Genomic DNA, 22,500 nt, shown 5'->3' with positions numbered 1-22,500 from the left:
GGCCTGAGTGTGCAAGTCCTCTTGTAAGAGGTATTGCTACCTGCTGTCTGTAACACTGCTGCCCACACACAGGAAGGGTGTCCACCATGCAGGAAAGGTAAAGGGACCATGCCCACATGATGCAGGGATTTATAAAAGTGGGTTAGTATGACAGTGGTAGTTGGAAGAACTACACAGCTGGCTGCATGCAAGTGGAGGGCACTGATTGGTGCAAAGGCCATCACCTGATCATGTGCATCACCCACAAAAGCCATGCTGCAATCTATTCCAGGCAGCTCAATCCATTTACTGGAAATAGAGAGAGAGAGAGAGACAGAGAAATAAAGTGAAAGAGAAAACAAACAGAAAACATACAACAGCTCCTGAACTGCAACACCAGAAAATAAAGCAAAGGAAGCAGGCTAAGGAGTGAAAAAAAAAATCTCCTACAAGGATACTATCCACAACGGACCTCATCCCCACAACAGGTATGTGAAGAATATATGCATGCAATTGACTGTAGTACCTGGTCCATAATACTGGGGTAGATGATGTGGAATGATATACATGTGCCATCAGGTGTTGCTGTTGTAATGATCTTCAGCTGAACAACTGCTATGGGCATTAGAGTCTGTCCCTTATGGTAGTGGGCCATACCCATCAACTGTGTAGAGCAGCACCAACTGACATGATGTATGCCAATATAATGTGTGGTGTGTAATGGAAGGGATGTATATTACTGTGGCCAATAGCTGGTGGTGGAAGTAATGCCGCAATCATGGACACGTGGGTTCCACAGCCCACCACTTGCAGGACACTCAGTTTAACATGTATTATAGCATGCTGAAATGCCATATGTGTTTATAGGGTTACCTGCAATCTGGCCATACACACACATATATATATATATATATATATATATATATATATATATATATATATATATATATATATATATATATATATATATATATATATATATATATATATATATATATATATATACATACATATACATACATACATATCCCCCTAATATTAGGCTGTGTCCATATGTGGCACCTGTCTGTGTTGTAGCAAGGCAGAGCAGTGCAGCTGTGCGGGAAAGGGTTTTCAGATTGTAGACCTGATGTCTGAATATACCCCATATATAGGTATGTATATATATATATATATATATATATATATATATATATATATATATATATATATACATATATGGCCACAGATATACAGATACCCATATGTAAACATATATATATATATAAACACATATATACATCATATATGATGTATATATGATGTATATATAAACACATATATACATCATATATATCTACACATATATGTCCCCCCCATAGACTGACATAGAGGGCCATATACCACAGTTACATACACTGGCCTCTGGACTGCATAAGGGCACGCATGTATTGTGCAGATGAAGCCTACACATATATGAATCCAACCCTACAATATGTGTGGGGGCCACAACAGAAGGGGAATGATGGCAGAAATAGCAGCATGACATACTCGCAGGCCACTACATAACAACCCCTGACAGCATGTCATATGGACAAAGCCTGGTATGCAGGTGTAGGACAGAGGCTAGAACACAGGCCCATATGTGAAATAGTGTTGTCATACACTAAGCAAGCCACTGGTGTTACAGGATAGTCTGCAACATACCCTTAGTCAGGAATATGAAGTCAGAAACATCAATGGATGTAGCGATGTACTGATAGCACTCAACACACATACAGCCAGTGATATATCTGACACAACAACTGTGTGGTCGACAGGCAAAACATAACATGCACACCTCTGGCCATCAAGTGGATAGGCACACAGTTGAGAGCTATGCAGACAGACTACAGTCCGTGTTAAACTAGTATGTACACACAAACCGTGTAACACTGGTGCTATACAATGCATGCAACAGTCCTCACACTCTCTCTTTGTAGTTCTGGAACCTCATACAAATATGTAACTGGCCTGAGTGTGCAAGTCTTCTTGTAAGAGTTATTGCTACCTGCTGTCTGTAGCACTGCTCCCTACACACAGGAAACACAGGAAGGCTGTCCACCATACAGGAAAGGTAAAGGGACCACGCCCACATGATGCAGGGATTTATAGTAGTGGGTTGCCATGACAGTGGTAATTGGAAGTACTACACAGCTGGCTGCATGCAGGTAGCAAGTGGAGTACACTGACTGGTGCAAAGGCCATCACCTGATCATGTGCATCACCCACAAAAGCCATGCTGCAATCTATTCCAGGCAGCTCAATCCATTTACTGGAGTGAGAGAGAGAGAGAAGAGAGAGGGAAAAGATATATATATATATATATATATATATATATATATATAGAGAGAGAGAGAGAGAGAGAGAAAGAGAGAAGTAGAGAAATATAGTGAAAGAGAAAACAAACAGAAAACATACAACAGTTCATGAACTGCAACAGCACCAGAAAATACAACAAAGGCTGAGTGAAAAAAAAATATCTCCTACAAAGATACTATCCACAACAGACCTCATCCACACAACAGGTATGTGAAGAATATATGCATGCAATTGACTGTAGTACCTGGTCCATAATACTAGGGTAGAAGATATGGAATGATATACATGTGCCATCAGGTGTTGCTGTTGTAATGATTTTCAGCTGAACAACTGCTATGGACATTAGAGTCTGTCCTTGTGGGTAGTGGGCCATACCTGTCAACTGTGTAGAGCAGCACCGACTGTCAAGATGTATGCCAATATAGTGTGTGGTGTGTAATGGAAGGGATGTATATTACTGTGGTCAATAGCTGGTGGTGGAAGTAATGCCATAATGATGAACACATGGGTTCCACAGCTCACCACTTGCAGGACACTCAGGTTAACATGTATTGTATCATGCTGAAATGCCATTTGTGTGTAATAGGGTTACCTGCAATCTGGCCCTATATATGCCCCCGTAATGCTAGGCTTTGTCCATATGTGGTACCTGTCTGTGTTGTAGCAAGGCAGAACAGTGCAGCTGTGCAGGAAGGGGTTTTGAGATTGTGGACCTGATGTCTGAATGTACCTATATATATATATATATATATATATATATATATATATATATATATATATATATATATATATATATATATATATATATATATATATATATATATATATATATATATATATAAATATATCTGCATGTATGTCCACAGATATACAGATACCCATATGTAGACATATATATATATATATATATATATATATATATATATATATATATGACATCATATATATCTACACACACACACACACACACACACACACACACATATATATATATATATATATATATATATATGCACATGTCTACATATATACAAACACACACACACTCACATATATGTATGTAAATACATGTCCCCTATATTACCACCACAGTGCTCCATGCTATGTCTGAAGAAACAGAACACATAGCAATACACACAGATATATACAACTGTAAGTGTGTGCAACATGGATGGGAATGTCAAATGGGAACCCTTTGTTGGGACCACATTGCCCTTGTCTGTGAAGTAGGGAATGGAAATAAGGGGAAGTATGGCAGGTATATTTGTGGAGGTGGTCCAGGTTGTTAGATGCAGAGGACAGCCTACAGGGGTGGTATATGACACATGTGGTGGGTAAATACCCTGGATGGTGTGTGTGGTCTGCAATGTGGTATCCCCCAATATGGAAACAATGGGAACAAGCCTCCCACCCATTGCTACTCACAACAGCAGCCCACATCCCTGAAGGTGCCTGGCCTGGAGGCTGAACAGGAGGAGCATGTGGACCCTGTGAATGTGTGCTGGGTGCCTCAAGGTGATGTAGCACATCCCACATCTGTCTGTGGAGCCCACTATGGAACAGGCCCTGGACCTGATCTCAGGGGACAGGATTATGTCTGTGTGCATCCCTGGGAGGGGAACAACATCCCATGAGGTGGTTCCACCTGAAGGTAGTGCTGGAGCAGTACATGAGGAGGCCCCAGGGTGGGTCCCACATGTTATGTGGCCTGGTAACATGGACAGATGAGTTTGGAGAGGTGGTTCTGCTGGCAAATATTCCCTAAACATGCTTTTGTGTCACTATTATAGAACATAAGTAGGTAGAAATAGTGTACACAATCCCGATATGTCCAACAGCATGCATAGATACACCCAATAACACAGAATGTTAGATGTGCAGCAATCACATAGCAAGCATACCACATACATATATGGAACCATAGTGGCCCTGACAATGGCATGCAGGTGAATAGTCCATAATAGGCCAGCAATGATAGTGTCCACACAGGGAACATGGCTACAAACACATAGCACAAAGTGTGATACATTACAATATATGTCCCACTGGTAGGTAAGCTGTAGCCATACCTATTGAGTTGTGTGTACAGTTTCTTGTCACTGATATGGTGTGGGGGGGTGACAGATATGTGTATTAAGAACTATGGTAACCTTGCTGTATATGTTGTTCAGACCTGTTTCCATCTTTATGTTTTTCAGTCAAGATGTCACATGGACGCCTACCTGCTTATTCAGCAGCTGAAAATGACATAGTGATGAACTATCTCATCTAGCACTACCCTGTCCTGTTTGGCCAGGCCACCCCATGAGCAGCAGGAGTGGACCGCCCTGTGGAATGACCTAGTCCACAGGGTCAATGATGTCGGACTGCATAACCGCAGTTATGAGCAAGTCTGGCATCATTGTTCTGACCTGCTTCACAATGCCGTTGGTGTGCTGCTGCAGTCCAGGGGGATCACCTCGCAACAAGGGGGGGTCATGCCATCCATCCCCCGACACATGCTGAGGAGCTCCTCACGAGCCTCGTGACACCTGCCCGTCTGCACAGCCAACAACTGCCAGACACCATTGTGTATGTGGGTGCTACCCACACACCGGCTGAAGAACATGCAGGTAAGGCCACAGGGCACATCAGTAGACCACTGCTGTGTATGCATCCACATCTGTACAGGTAGATCATGCATATCTGACATGTCATATATATAATTTGTTGCTGCATAGTAGTAATAAACAGATGTGCATAACTGCTAGTATTGTTGACTTGTACTGTTGATGTACTGTAATGCTGCACCCCCCTGTAGCAATGCCACATCTGTGGCCACTGACTTCACATCTCTCACACTCTTATGTAGGTCCCTTTGGTATATCACTAAGGCAGCAGCCTGTAGCTGGTGAGTATGGTTTATGTTGATGTTTGCCAATACACCGGGCATGTAATGGCTATGGTATATTCCCTGCAGACATCTAACACACCTACCCAGAATGCATGCTGTACATGTTGATGTATTATTGCTTTTAAATGCACTGCATCACATTGGTGACCATGATGGGGTATAGGAAGGGGATGTCAGACACCTGCAAGATAACTAACATCCTGTCACTGTGAAATGTGTCCACAGGGATTAACATAATGGTAGGACACATGGCCTACAGTAGGGGCATGTGTGAAACATCACCCTTATACAGTGCAACAACAGTGTATATACCAGTACTGCAATGGCAACTGTTACAGATGTACACTATGGCATAACATATTACTGTGGTCCATGTTATTAGCTGGGACTAGGCTGTAACACATGGTGTTCAGTGTATGGGACACTGCAAACTGACACACATGTGTTGGCCGTATTTGTCAAACATCTGCAAAAAGGCTGAAGGTGGGGAGGGAGTGTCAGCATGACACACCAGTGCACTGCAGCAGGGATCCCAAGGATGCTAAGAATGGCTGCATCGGCACACAGTCAGGTTCAGAAACTGTGGCAGACGTATCCCTACCCCCACAGCAATAGTGATGGCAGTGTGTGAACACCAAGGGATGTGCACGTGAGTAGACCTTGCAATCATGCAGATTTGGGGAACATATGAAGGGCAGACTGAGCATACATTGGCAAATGCAGATGGCCCATGCTAGTATACCCCTGCCAGGAATAGTGACTGCTGTAGTACACATAATAGGTGCAACAAACCATCATGATAAAGGTGTGTACACATATGCACACACGGAGTGTATGCATCGTGGTCAGCATCCGCACACCTAATGCATTTCATAGACACTGCATGTGAATGTACAGGACATATGTCACATATTGGGCTTATGTACTGTTAATATATGCGGTGATGTGGTCACATGGCAGATCAAGGAAGGGTGCGTCATATAAATAAGAGTGTGTACACTACCCATAGCCATGGTATGGCCTGACGATTGTCAGTGTAATAGTACTGGATTGATCATACATGATCCACTGATGTTGAGATCTGTAAACCAGACATCAAGCATTCACAAATGACATCTGTCCACATATCATCCCAGGTATGTGTTGCTGAAAAACATAGGGGCTGTCAGAATTAGAGCTGACATAACTGACACAGTACTACACATTCAGAAATGGGTTGTGCATCTGTGAGGTTTGGTGCACAATACATGACAGGGTGCAGAAAAGGTGCACAGCAATATTGTATACATGGATGCAGTGGTATCCAGAGCAAGGGGCATCCCCTACTAACACAGTTCATGCATCATACACATGTATACTGTTGCTAGCATGGGCTGACTATAGCTGCACTGCATGCTCTTGTGTACCATATGTTATGCATGTTGACAGATGGGTAATAGGAGGATTGTGTGTACTATATTTGCACAAACTCACCTGTGTGTGTGTGTGTGTGTGTGTGTGTGTGTGTGTGTGTGTGTGTGTGTGTGTGTGTGGATAGTTATTTTGTCTGTAAGGTCACTCTGATGAAGTGGAGGGAGATTGATGCATGTAGGATGTGTGTGTGTGCATGTGTGTGTGTTTGTGTGGGTGTCCATGTATGCACATGTGTGATTTTGGGGTTGTTCATATGGCAGTACTTCCCTCTGGGATTGTGCAGTACATGGACATGGACTGACACATGACACACCAGGAATACTTATCTGATATGCAATCACGGGACAACTGATAGTATAATAAATTATGTAGCATGGAACATGCATTGGGAGGGAAAGTAGATACCAGATATACCCTTAATATCACATTCAGCAGAGAGGTGACTGACAACCCATGTGTGCAGCACTATACATGCATTGGGGAATTACTAGACAACACCAGCGAGTGTATCCATATATTACAGTTGTCACATGATTGGTTGATTGAGCAGCATATCTTACATGTACTGAGCAATACTTACACATGACACTCCAGTGTGTGACATTATGGAATGAACGTAGTAGCCTCTCACATATAGGGGCCATGGTCACGATGTCTGGGAATACACAGGGTGAACACTGAATGACAGCAGTGAGGCCGTGTAAAACCACTCCACTCAGGTCAAGGAGGTAATGGAGTAACAGGTCTTGTGTTGTAAGACCTAAACCGGCAGCCTCGTCAGGAACGTAGCTGGAACAGCTAGACTGTAAATATCAATTAGGTGCACCACAGAATCCACAGAATCCACCAACGTGAAGAATAACTTCTTTATTGCACAAAATCCACAAACAAATATACGAACAAATGTACTTCCAACACTAGTTTAGCGCTTTCATCTGCCATGCGCAGACTTCATCAGAACTAGGGATAACCACCTTTGCAAGCTTTTTAAAAACCAAATTTGGCGCCAAAAGTGTAAATGCTTTTTAAAGAGACACTCTATATCACAACATACTACATTTAAATTGAAATATACAATTAATATATGGAACTGTGTGCAATAATTTAATAATACATAAAAAATATATTTATGTAAAAAATTCTACCTAATAAGCTGTTTTGATCCACTTATAAAACTTCATATAAATATCTTGGTACAAATATCTAAAAACAATTGTATAAAAATTATTTTATTTTAAATACTAAACCTATTGAAAAATAAAAATAAAAAGACTAGATAAAAATTAGGAGTCCATAACGAAAAACGGTTTGATACTAATATATTCATTTATACCTGGACTCCTAGTAGAATCAATCAGCATCTGCCATTTACTTTCTTTACAGGCTAATCTTGTTTTCCAATCGCCACCATATAGTATGTCCTGCTCCTGATCTATGATAAAAAATAAGAAGATATGGTTTTCCCCATGTTTCTTGATATGTCTATATAATGCATTTTTACAATCTTTAACCTGAATTCTATAATAATGCTCATAAATGCGTTTCTTCAACTGCCTTTCTGTTTTGCCTATATAATAGGCTGAACATGTCTTACATAGGGCCAAATACACTATATGTTTAGTATTACAGTTCCCACCTCTACTTCTAAACACAGTATGATTTACATCACCCAATTGGACCTCACTACTCTCATTAATATATCTACATTGATTACACCTTCCACATTTTTTGGTGAAAACATTCCCTTGCTTCTTCAATATCTTCTTATGATTTACTTTTTCTAGCAGTCTTTTAATATTTGGACCCGTTTTATATACTATTCTCGGTTTATTTCCTAAAATTACTTTATTCGACTCTACTACAGTTATCAAATCCCAATATCTATCAATAATTTCCTTAATCCTATTACTGTATGGTGTGTAGGTGATGACACATACTCTACCTATGTAACCCTGGTTGGTGTTACAATTCTCTTTAGTATTTAAGGTGTTACCCAATAGTGGTTTGTATTTATGACCATATTGTGCTATAACATATTCTATTGTGTCCTTTAACATACGTATTGGATATCCTCTATTCAAAAATAAATTGTTTATTAGCTTCATTTCTTCTTCCATTAATTCCTTACTCGACGACATCCTAGCACCTCGAATACATTGTCCTTTGACTATATTTTTGAATATATGTGGTGGGTGTTCACTAGTAAAATATAAATAGTCATTAGAAAATGTATTTTTACGGTAAACTCTAGATGTAAACCCATCCATGGTTAAGCTAATAAAAATATCCAAATACGCAATACCTTGGTTACTGATTTTATGTGTAAATTTAAGAAATTGTGTAGTTCCATTTATGTACTCCAGGAAATTCATAATTTTATAATTCGGTCCATTCCATAAAATAAAAATATCGTCGATGAATCTTGCATAGAAAGTTATATAGGGATAAAATTCACTATTGACAATAAACTCATTTTCCCAATCAGACATGACAAGGTTGGCAAATATAGGGGCACATGAAGCGCCCATAGCAACACCCTTGCTCTGTCTAAAATATTCGCCTTCAAATGTTAAATAGTTATAGTCCAAAACCAGACCCATCATGTCTAATATGAGAACAATTTTGTCCCAACTTAACTGTGAAAATTTCCTCAAACTATTTCCAAACCTTTTAAGTCCTTCTTCTTTAGGTATGCTAGAGAAAAGGTCACATACATCAATAGTCACCAAAGTAAGTTGATCTAACCACAATTCAGGTCTTAATTTTCCCAAAAAAATCCCAAGAATCCTTAATTATAATGGGTATATTCTGGTAAATATGTTTAGTCCATCTATCTATCGTCAGTCCTATATTGTATGTTTTGGATCTAGAACCAGAGATAATTGGTCTAAAAGGGGGTTTCTCCAAAGACATGTGCACTTTGGGTATCCCTACTATACGTGCCATAACCAGGTGTTCTACATTCAAAAATTCATACAATTCCTGAGTAATTCTATTATCAATCAAATATTCCTCTAAAATTAGGTCAATTCTCCTAAATCCTATATTAATTTGATTGATAGAAACTGTCTCATAGTTACCCGTTTCGTATAATATATTATATATTTCTGCATTATATGCTAAGTTTGTAAATAATGCAACACCCCCACCTTTGTCGGGTTTCATGATTCTTATGTCCTTGTTGTTAATAAGTTCGTTTAAACATTCTCTTTCTTGAATGGAAATATTGTCATCCTGTATGCATTTTTTATATCTATAAATTTCCTTATTTAGACAGTATAAATCTCTACACACCATTTTCTCATAGTTATTCACTTGTGAATTGCTGGAAGGCATATAAGTACTTTTTTTCTTGAGCTCTATTGGTACATACGTTCTATTGTCATCCTTTTTAGTCTCAAATTGTAGTGCTAAATTGAGTCTCCTACTGAATAATTTGATTTCCTTGATATGGTCTACCAAATTGAATTTATTAGATGGTATGAACTTCATACCCTTACTTAATAATAGGCAAAATTCATCCTTAATAGGAAACTCTGTATAATTGAAAACCTTGAAACCTTTGTATATTCTAATAGAAGGCAGCTTCTCATGGTTGACACAATGTTCCACCCCTACATCTCTTCTTAATAATCCTAAACTATTCTCATAATGTGGTTCCAAGTTTTCTTTTTCTTTTGTGTGTGATGCCCCATCATGTACCAATACTTCCTTCATTTGTATCTCCTGTTCCCCTGTGTGTAAGGTTTCCAATACGTAGAATGGAATCTGCCTCCTTGAAAATTCTCTTCTCTATATGTTTCCCTCAAATCCCTATGGCTGATGTGTCTTTCCTTTAACTGCAAATTCCTTTCCTGTGGCCAGATGTAAGCTTTATGTAGTCTATAAGCCTCTATATCTCATTCAATCTTTCTGTTCTTTCTAAGATAAACACTATCTGCCTTGGTGTCAGCCAAGTGGAATTGCTTATGATATAAATCACTCCAATGATCAAAATCTGAATGCCGTAATATAATTTCATTGATACTTTCAACTTCATCAACCAATGCACATAATTTTTCATCATTACACTTCATGAGTAATTTCATATACATAAATCCAAATTCATCAAATAAATTATTAAATTCAGTTATCACATTTTCATTATAATCCATTCCCATAGGTAGTTAGAAGAACCTCAAACCTTTGGGTACTATCTGGGACTTGATACATTTAGTCAGGTATGCATTGTCAACTTTAGCATTTTTGATCTGTATCAATTTATTACCTAAACTATAAATCATATTCTTAATTGTATCACTCTCCCCACTAGCATATCGAGTTTTATTAGTAGGAGAATAATGTATCTTATCAAACTCATATTCATTCCTTAAGAAATGATCAATAACTTCATTATTCGAACAAATTTTCCTATGTGAAATTAAATTAAATTTATTGTCATTCCTAGGTTCAGGCATAATATCCTGACACTGGGTATTTGATTTACTTATGACAGTACCTTTTGTATTTGTTTTCTGTGTTCTTGCCATGGACGAATATGTCTTATGCGGCAAAATATTTTTGGGTTTTGCCCCACGCTGTTCAGTTTCCACCTGACTGTGGAATAGACTAAAATCAAAAGTAAAATCCTTCTCTGGAGTCAAAGTTAAATGACTGTCCTTCTGGACAACGTCAAGTGAACACTGCCTGGTCAGAGAAATCCCATTTGCCTCACAAATCTGCCCATTTGGAATGTCATTACATGTACTGATGTCTGAAAACAAAACAAGCTCTTTGCGCTGGTTACATTGTTTCCTCGGCGAAACATTAATGGAGGAAGTGAGCTCCGTATTCTCCTTTTGTTTGGGTGCTTCCGACAACGAGTAAACCATGTCCATAAGTTTTTTAACGTCTTTCTGCAAGTCGGCTACTTCAGCCCATAATAGCACTACCTCCTCGCTGTTTGATACAGCAGACGCATCCTCACCAGCTCCTGCCATGACCGGAATACCGACTAGTAAAAATAATGCTGAAAAACCAACTGTAAGACCGAAACCGGCAGCAAACAGGAAGCCTCGTCAGGAACGTAGCTGGAACAGCTAGACTGTAAATATCAATAAGGTGCACCACAGAATCCACAGAATCCACCAACGTGAAGAATAACTTCTTTATTGCACAAAATCCACGAACAAATATACGAACAAATGTACTTCCAACACTAGTTTAGCGCTTTCATCTGCCATGCGCAGACTTCATCAGAACTAGTGATAACCACCTTTGCAAGCTTTTTAAAAAACCAAATTTGTCTCCAAAAGTGTAAATGCTGTTAGCAGGAGGATGGTCTGCAGTCATATTCCACATGTTTTGTAAATCTATAAAAATGTAAAAGCACTGCACACTAGAATGTAGGGCACCTCAACTCAGAGTCAGGATTCCACTGATAAGCCATGTCTTTTCATAAGTGTAAGTTGAAGTTGGTGAGCTGAAGAGTGGGAAAGTAAAGGAAGACAGTACACCTACAGTAAATTCATATTTCATTGGTAATCACTCATTGTCTCCTGTAGAGTCCTTTTAGTCAAATTATTTTATTAATAATCTATTTGTTGTTGGCTTATTTAGTGTATGTTCCTCTGTTGCATTTAATTTATCCACAATGACATATCTGACATGTTTTGGATCTCTTAAGTGTAACTAAATATTGGATATTTTCTAAGTCAACATATTAATTGCTTACACTACTAACATTCCATCCTGATATATAAAATACTATAGAACAATAATAGAATAATATAGAATTTCATATCTCTTTTAAGAACATTCTCCATATAATAATTTAACATATGGAGCTCAGTTGATATTGTTGGTTAAATGTGTGAGTGATAATCCAATAGCTCTATCTTTATCTATTGGATTAGGAATGACTTTCATTCCATGTTTAATGGGAAATTCATATTTACTTGTATTTGATACTTTAGAATTAATGTTTTATACAAGAACTTTTTTAAAGTCTGACCAGAATTTTACCCTACTTATATTTAAAGAAGAAAGAACATTAAATTACACTCTCAAGTTTACACACATAAAAATAACATCCAATGTTATCAGAGAATATGGCATAACTACTATAATCAAAATAAAAAAAGAAGCAAAAAGTTTCTTCCAACAATAATTTGAACTGAATTTAACATTCTTATCATTAAATACTAATGTCTTAAATAATGCAAATAAAAGATCAAACTTAGTAAAATATTTAAATCTAAATAAGGCACAAGTAGTATTTCTCCAGGAAACACATTTTAAGACTAATGATAGCTTTATTTGGAACCCTAAGGACTATACAGTCTTAGCTTAATCCTCCTATAGAACAAAGACAAAAGGAGTATCAATTCTGTGGAAGAAAAACATAATCACTCCAAAAGTTATTTATAAATATGAAGACAAAGAAGGTCTACTAACATTTTTTATAATTAAATTTAATAACAGTATATGGATCTTAACTAATCTATATTGGTTCCCAGGAATTGGAGCAGGAATTGTTAAAAAACACCTAGATTTTATTTCCAACAATTATAAAGGAAATCTTGTACTGGGAGGAAACTTTAATTGTACCTTAGAAGCTTCTGAAACCAACAAGTCTTTTCACATAGCAACTATGTTAAAATCCTTAAAATGGATTGATTAATTTCATTTAATAGACACTTTTAAATTAAAAGATCAAAATTCTTAGTATTTTCCCATAAAGACCATATATTTGGAAAACAAGCCAGAATAGACAATTTATTCGTAGTTCAAGATTTACAAACAAAACTCCTCAACTTATCAGTAGTTCCATGCCCCTTCTCAGATCATAACTCTCCTCTCTGATAATGAAGCTCCAAATAGAGTTTAAACCTTTAATCCTCTCAACTAGAATTCCATCATATATCATGAAAATTAAAGAATTCAGACCCTGGATGTTTTCTGAACTACAATTATTTCTTGAAATTAATAATACAACAGAAATCAGTAGAGTCATGGTTTGGAACTCATTAAAAGCATATTTATTTGATAAGACCCTTAGCTGGTACAAAAACAAATTTAGAGAGTGGGAATCTGAATCATTAGACTTGCAAACAAGACTCTTGACAGTAAAATCTAAAAAAAAATCAGAATTGTCCAGAAGTCAAAAAAGAAATAGAAGAACTTGTCTAGCCTTGGAAAAATTAAAAATAAACTCATTAGCCACCTCCCCCAGATATCTACATAACTTATCTACAAGAATTAAAATACAGTCTAAAACAAATAACATTAGTAGTATATAGCATGAAAAGAAAGGGGAAAAAGTATCAGATATAGGAGACATCCTTGAAGCATTTCAGTTCCATTATATTGAACACTTCAAAAAAGAAGATTTAGGTACCAACCAAATAAACTTAGATACAAACTTTACCAATATAAAAAAAATTCCGGAAAACTTAAAACTAGACCTACAAAAACCTATATCCTACAAATAAATTGTTGACAAGATAAAAGAAAGTAAATCTAACAAAGCTCCAGGGATAGATGGCATAATTAAGGAAATTTACAAACTCTTCCCTTCAACAGTAATCTCCTTTTTTTATAAAACTTTGCTAAAAGTCCAGTCAGAAGGTAAAGTACCACCCTCATGGAAATATTCTCTCATAACACCAATTCTAAAAGATAATAAACCATCAGACCTTTGCACTTCATACAGACCTATATCATTACTGAATAATGATTACAAAATATTCATGTCAATCCTAGCTAACAGAATGAAAATCCCACTTTCAAAGACAATTAATAATGATTAAACTGGATTTTTATATAACAGGCACACACATTATAATATTAAAAGGAGACTTACTCTTACAGATTATGTGAATAAATAAGATAGAGAAACACTTGTAATCAGATTAGACATAGAAAAAAAACTTTGATTCCCTCAACTGGGAATATATATTTAAAACTTTAGCATTATTTGAATTTGTGCCTCCCTTCATCTTATTACTAAAAAATACATATTAATAACTTAGCCTACATTAAATTAAGTCTTTTCACCTCAGAATCTATCCTTATAACAAAAGGTACTAAACAAGGATGCCCCCTTTCTCCTATTTTATTTGCTTTGGCTATAGAAATAATTGCAGAAATAATACACAATAATCAAAGAATTAAAGGAATAGAAGTATATGATCAGTACATATCTAAAATAATGTTTTTTTGCTGGTGATATTTTATTAACCCTATCAAACTCCAGAGAGTCATTAGAACAGCTAGAAGAAGCAATGGAGAAATTTTATAAGATTTCAGTCTACACTTTAATAGATTAAAATCAAAATTTCTATTTTTAAATAAGAAAAAAGACTTACAAGTTAAAGATAAATCCATCATAGGAAAGCAAGAACTTACGCTAAATTATTTAGGAATAGTGTTATGCAAAAATATAAATGAAACAATATTAATAAATTATAAAAACATTATTGAAACAATAAAAATATATATATATATATATATATATAGAAAAGTGGAACAAAATTATATTAACTTTTGAAGACAGATTTCAATAAATAACAATGGTCTTATTGCCAGAAATACTATATGTAGCATTAGCAATACAGTTAATTACTGAAAGATGCATTCTTAAAGAAATAAACTAATGTTTAATAAAATTTTTATGGTATCCCAAAAAGAATAGACTTGCTCTAACTCATCACATTAGACCCTGGAAACAAGGAGGATTGAAGTTCCCAGAAATAGAAACATATATAAAAGCATCTGTGTTTAAAACTACAATAGACTGGATAAACCCAAATTATTTTGCCAACTGGAAAGAATTAACAACGGCTATATTAACAAATGAATTTAATCTGTTAGAATGTTTTTAATAGTAGACAAATCAAACAAACCCTGGTACATACTATGCATATGTATACAATATAATATAACAAAACCTTCTAAAACAACACTGATTAATCATTACATCAATTCCTTTAGGAAACTTATCAATGCAAACATAGATCTAAAACTCTGGTTTGACCTTTTAATCCCATTTACCATCACTAAGAACTTTCCTCACAAACTATATAGGGAAACAATAACCTCCTGGGAACAAAATGGATTCTTATGCTGGTTTCAATGTATAAATAAATTAAATGTTTTCGATATACATATGATAAAAACTGCTTACAATATTCCAACACAGGACTGGTTAACCTTACAAAACATTCGTACATTCAAGATTTATGCAGATTAATTAATAATTCCTTATTTAAAGATATTCCAAATCTAATAAGTTTTCTGTATGAATTTATATAGATTTCCATTTCAAATCTATATAAAGAGTTAATAACATATAAAACAATTCCCAAACCATCATATTGGCAGTTCTTAACAAAAGGTCAGTCATTGCAGTTAACAGAAGAAATTAAAAGTAACATCTTACTATCAGTTAATTACACCTCCAACACACAGTACTGGAAAATATTTAACTGGAAATACTTACATAGAGCATTTTTAACACCAGATAGAATTAAAAAGATCAGTACTACTAAAAATGTTTTTTTGCTGGAGGTGTGAAAAGTCAAATAAAGCAGACTAGATTCATATTTTTTATGAAAGTAATAAAATTAAATCATATTGGAATGGAATCAATCATTTTTTACAAGCTTTATTTAATGAATCCTTTACCTTAACTAAAGTATTGATAATACTAAATGTAAATGAAGGTCCCTACCTGAATAAGACAAATATGTATTTGTTATGGACAATACTTGCTATATCTAGGAAATGTGTAACTAGAAGGTGGAATTCAAATACACCCCTGACCTTGGAAGAATTCTACACTTTACTGAAGACAACTACGTTGATGGAAATAAAAATCAAAGAACTAATAATCTATCCCAGGCCATTGGTAAATAATCCTTGGAAGAAAGTTATATCTTTGTTGGACACTCTGCAATAATCAATATTGTATCTCTGATAACTGATCTGTTAATTCCATATTTAATAACATACAGTTTATATAATTGAAAGGCAGGCTATTGTAAATATTGTATATAGTTGTTTAAAATGATATTTAAAATATTATGTAAATGTTATTTTAATTGAAAATAAAAAAAAATTTCAGAAAGTAATTTTGCCAATGCTATTTGTAGAACATTCCATGAGTTTGATGTATTATTGTTAAATCACATATATATTAATTTTGAAGAACGATGAATATAATGTATTTGTATTAAACAGGACCTGATTATTATATTTGGTATTGAAACTCATGATGATATGTACAGTATATATTTTGAAAAAATGCTATGTGTTTAAGTGTTTGTAAACTAGTGCTGGAGATGCATGGCATATGATCTTAACATTATGATCTCTCACTTTCAGGAAAACCTATGATGCATATGCCCCTTGTGTACATACCCTCTTCATTTCATTAGTGAACAACAGATTACTGCATCATTAATGTCCATATGAACTAGAAACTGGTTATGAGTGTGTGTGTGTGTGTGTGTGTGTGTGTGTGTGTGTGTGTGTGTGTGTGTGTGTGTGTGTGTGTGTGTGTGTGTGTGTTGTTTTAGAAATAAATGCTATTGATTTGTGGATAGATTGGCCTGTAGTATAAAAGAACTGTGGAGCCTTGTTCAAGACTCCATTAAAAATTACCAAAGAAATTTGGAGACTAGGACAGACTCCAAAGGACATTACTAAAGTAGTGTGGAGCTTGGATAAAGACTCTAAAAAAAGAAAGCACTGTAAATGTTTTAGTAAAACATGCAAAGCAAACTACAATGATCAGCAACGAACAGCTCTTATACTAGCCTACAAGTCCTTTATTTATTTATTTTTGTTTGTTTGTTTATTAACCAGGAGAGTGGACTGGCACATGACTGTTTTCAGCCACAACCTGTGCCAAATGGCAAACACGTATACAATTGATAAAGAAAAATATAACATAGAAACGGTAATTAATTACAAAAGGCATAAACACTACCCCAGAGGAATTGTCTTCACCTAGCAGTATGAAGCCTGACAGACCTGGTGGAAGAAGAGGAGGAGGAGGAGCAGAATAGAATTGAGTGGCTAACAAATGCATGCCCAGACTTTGATGTGATTTAAGCATTTCATGGTGCATTGATTTTTTTTTCTTTACTTGGAATAGTGACTTCATCTCTTTTGATCAACAATCTTTGCACACATTAAAATTTGTCCCTACATGAATAGTATAAATGTAACTTTTAAGAGGTAAAATATATATTCTGTCCCTTATTCATTATAACATCTTTCAGCTCTCACGTCTCTGTGTCTTTTTGAATATTCTTCTTGAATATTCTTCTTGGGATTATATAGTTTAAAAACATGCATAGGTAACATCAAAACAATCAAAAGGTTTTCTAATTCTTATTCCAGAATATCTTCTTTGTCACCCTTATTATATACTATAGTGAAAATATTACCCAAATGCATTTGTTTTCCACATTTATATTAGACAGTAAGATTGTATTTTAGTGTATGTACCAGTATTCTTTGTAGTTTGTTAGGAAAGTTAAGCAAAGATTTATTGAAAATACTTTGCAGCTTGTTATGACATGATTCCATAGTAACTAGTCTTTCCACAGATTTAATAATGAACCAGTTGACAGTCATAATCAATTAACACTTCATTCATTTTTGTGAATATCTTATCTGTGCTTATGTTAAAGATTATAGGATCATAGGATCATAGAAGTTACTAGGCTATAGGCCCTGAGGCTCTTACCAGCCTAGCCAAGAATTTAGCCCATATTCTGACAAGTCAGCACTGCATGCCCCTGTCCAACAGGGACACAGGTGGAATCCCAGGGGTATATTTTTTGTTCCCCATCCAGTTATTCAGGTTGTGCTTAAAAAGGGTTAATGAGGTATTCTGCTTGAAGTGGAGAGGGAGTGTATTTCACAGAAGGGGGACTCCCTGGGACACAAATCTGTCCCATCAACAAGTCCTATTGATGTCACAGACCAGGTTGAAATTGTGCATGCAGGTTAATCGAGTGGAGATTGACTTGTGGATATGCAGCAATCCCATCAAAGAGGGGTCTGAGATTGCTTTGCATGCCAGACAGAGGTCACCTCTGAGCAGTCTGTATGAGACTGAGTACAGGGGCAGGGCTTTAGCCCATATGTGTAGAGTAGATGTTTGAGGCCCTGGATTGTCCTGGTGAGGAACATCTGTGGTGTCTAAAGCTGATGCATGTGCTTTGTAATGTACATGCTGAAAGGGGCATTCTATTCAATAATGGGAATTATAAGGAAAGAATACAGGGATATTATGATCTCATTGTTCCTGAATGAGATACCCTTACTAATGAGTTGGGCCTTGTAGAAAGCTTTCCATACTAATGAGGTAATATGGTGGTCAAAAGTCAGTTTGCTATCAACCTGGGTACCCAAGTCCCTCATGGCTGATTGCATACTTAGGACCTTGTTATTAATGTGATAATTTGTGGGGATGTCACTCTTCCCAAAGGGGATGATGACTGATTTTTTGGCATTCAGTTTAAGGCCATGTTTCTGGCACCAGTCATTTGTTTGGGTGAGACCCTCTTGGAGGATGTCCAGATCACTAGGGGGAATTGATGACAGCACCCAGCTTGCAGTTATCTGCAAACTTAGTCAGCCATAGCCCACTGGTTTGGCCTGCACTACAGAAAAGTATATCCCAAACAACAGAGGCCTCAAGACCAATACGTGGGTACACCACTGTTTACGGGTCTACTGCTTGAGTTGGCTTCCCCTGTTTTGACTAGGTGGGTTCTCTCAGTCAGCCAGTTTGCTACCCATCGGCTAACATATTGATTGATGCCTATTTGAGAGAGTTTATCTATTACACCTGATTTGGGAATAGCATCGAAGGCTTTGGCCAGGTCAAGGTAGGTGATGTGCACCATCTTTCTCCTATCTATGGCTTTGCAGACTGTCTCTAAGAAATCAACCAAATTTAACAGGCATGACCTCCCCTTGACAAAACTAAACTGTGTGGGATCAAGTGTTTGGAGGTTGCCAATGAGATCCATGATAATCTGCTCAAAGCCCGTGCAGATCAGGCTAGTTAGGCTGATGGGTCTGTAATTTCCTGGATCAGTGGATGCTCCACCTTTGTGAACAGGTATGACAGTGGCTCTCCTCCACTAAGTTGGTATGAAGCCGGTACTCAGACTTTGGTCGAATAGGGTGCCTAATGATGCTGCAGGTTCTTGGCTGAGTTCATGTAGGATGTAGCCTGGGATGTTATCGGGTCCCATGGAGGCTGTAGTTTTTGCCTTTGAGAGGGCAGTGATGACTTTCTCCCTAGAGATAAGGGGCAGGTGCAGGTGCTGGGGATGTCCTCATTTACTGATGGGGGGGACAGATGGGTGAAGTTTTCACAGAACTTGTCTGCCAGCAGGTTGGCTTTATCTATGGCATTTGTGAATGTGGTGCCCTTAACCACCAGTTCTCAGCAGATCTGAGTGCTTCTTTTGAGAATGTGGACATATGTCAAGAAGGCTTTATGATTGTCTTTATTAGATGTGACCAATTTGGACTCGAAGGTTGCTTTGGAGGATTTCACTAGTGCTCTTATTTGCTTGTTCAGGCTAAGGAGAGATTACTTCCTATTAGACACCAGCTCCTTCTTGGTCCTGGAGAGGGACAGCATTTCTTTCCTTTCATTATAGAGTTTATTTATTGCAGATGCCCAATAGGCAGGTTTGCTCTTCCTTGAGAATGAGGATTTTATCCTGTTGGGTATTCCTGATTCCACACAGCTATATAAATGCCCGTATAGTACTTTGGTGTAGTTTTGGACATATGTGCCAGTTCCTATGGAGGGGGTGGGGGCTGAGAAGCTGTTTATGCCTTTCCTCAAGTGGTTGTAATCAGCTTTGGAGAATATTTTTGTTTGATCCTAGCTGGGGGGGGGGTGGGAGAGATGGTGACTTCGAAAGTGACTGCTTTGTGGTCAGATCTTACCAGGGAGGATGACCCTGTAGGGATGCTGCAGTGCTTACTCATGTTGGTTAATACCAAGTCCAAGATATGTTCACTTCTTGCTGGGGGTGTCGACCAGCTGGACCAAGACATTTGCATTGATGAAATAAAAGGAATGTCTGGGTATTTGTGTTTTGGCATAAGTAGTTCTTCCAATCTATGGCTGGATAGTTAAAGTCACCCAAGATCAGGGTAAAGGATTGAATCTTGATAGATTCAAAGAGGTCCAGATAGGTGGAGTGGGCATCCTGAGTCCAGGTTGGGGGCCTGTAGCTAGCTATGATTTGAATATGAGTCTTGTCAATGGTTAACTGCATCTGGAGTGTCTCCTGTGCATTATACTGTTTGACTAGCCTGGAGATTTGTATGTCTTTTACATATATATTGCAACTCCACCTCCTTTTGCTTTTCTGCCCACAGTCTGGGGTCTGAACATATGATAGAATGAGTAACTTGGTATGGCTAGGGTGCTGTCCACAGCTTTGAACCAGGTTTCTGTGACTGCACAAATGTTAGCATCTTCTACGGTTAAGAATGCTTGCAATGAGTGCAGTTTCATGTTTAGACTCCTAGCATTTAGCAGCATGATCTTTAATTTACATTTTGATGAAATTTTCATGTTGGTAGTTTTGACCTTATGGCATTGCATAAAAAGGCACTATGGGGAGGCAAGAGCCTTTGTTAGAAGCCTGAAGCCCAAGGTTGACAGATGCAGGCCTTCTCTGGCAAAGCATTGTGGTTTTTCAGTCATGTCTTCCCAGGCTGTTGGGTACTGGATCCCCATCGAATGACACCAGAAACTAAGCCAATTGTTAAAGTCAATCATTTTCTGTTTGTACTGAGGCATCATTCTGCGTGATGGTAGAATGCTGCTTAAGGCTAGGAACATATGTGCCTAGGACATATAGTCAGCGAGCTCAATCATGTGCATGACCCTATACATTTTGTCTGCTTTACTGTATTAACACTGCACCCATGTTTTGTTGGCTAACATCAAACTGAAGAGTCACTTTTGACAGACATCATAATACTTCAAGGATGGAGCTTTTGTAACATACATTTTCATCATTCAAAGTTGTTATCTTACTGTGAAGACCAAAATCAGCTTACACCATGCTCTAGTAGCTTTCCAAGTACTGATGTAATATATGGTAGATTGAGTTTGAAATCTAATGATGGTTTCCTACTACATTTGTAGATAATTAGGAACTCCCATCACTAAGTAGTTATACTTGTTGCATGATCACTATCAATAAATATGCAACTATTGCAATAAGTCCAGAGTTTGATAGGAATCCACAGAATTTTCAGAATTTACACTTTCTGCATGAAACATAAGCACTTTCAGGCTAAATTGGAAGAGACATATTTCAGTTTATAATGGTATGCCACACTGTATGTTTTTTTTATGCTGCAGTTCTGGAACAAAGTATGCTAAATGTGTTTAGCAAGTTTTTAAAAAAAAGATTGTCCATGTTCTTGAACAAAATAAAAATGATCACTTTTTTGGCATGTGTGATTCTTCCTGTCTTGCAGTCTTTTTTTCCACTGGTCTTGAGTAGTAAATTGCTTGATCAAGTGGATCATATGACCATTTGATTATGAGGCTATTCAATCAAATTAATTTTTGATAACATACAAGTAGACTTATCCTCAAGTATGTTCTTTTTGAAATAATTCTAGAAATATTCTTCAATTTTATCTTGGCCAGTCACTATTTTTGTTTGAATGACTTAATCCAAACATTTAGATGAATAGTCCTATAAAGTCTGCAATATATACATAATTTGCCAGTCTGTGTTTTATGTTGAAATGCTAGTCTTTTTGAAGTCAGGGGGCCAGAAAAAATATCTTTTGAACTGACCAAATTTGGTCTTAGGAATTTTTGT

Source organism: Protopterus annectens, chromosome 5.part0, assembly GCF_019279795.1.
Source record: "Protopterus annectens isolate FY-2018-M chromosome 5.part0, PAN1.0, whole genome shotgun sequence".
Taxonomy (NCBI): Eukaryota; Metazoa; Chordata; order Ceratodontiformes; family Protopteridae; genus Protopterus; species Protopterus annectens.
Note: the sequence above shows the minus strand (reverse complement) of the source record.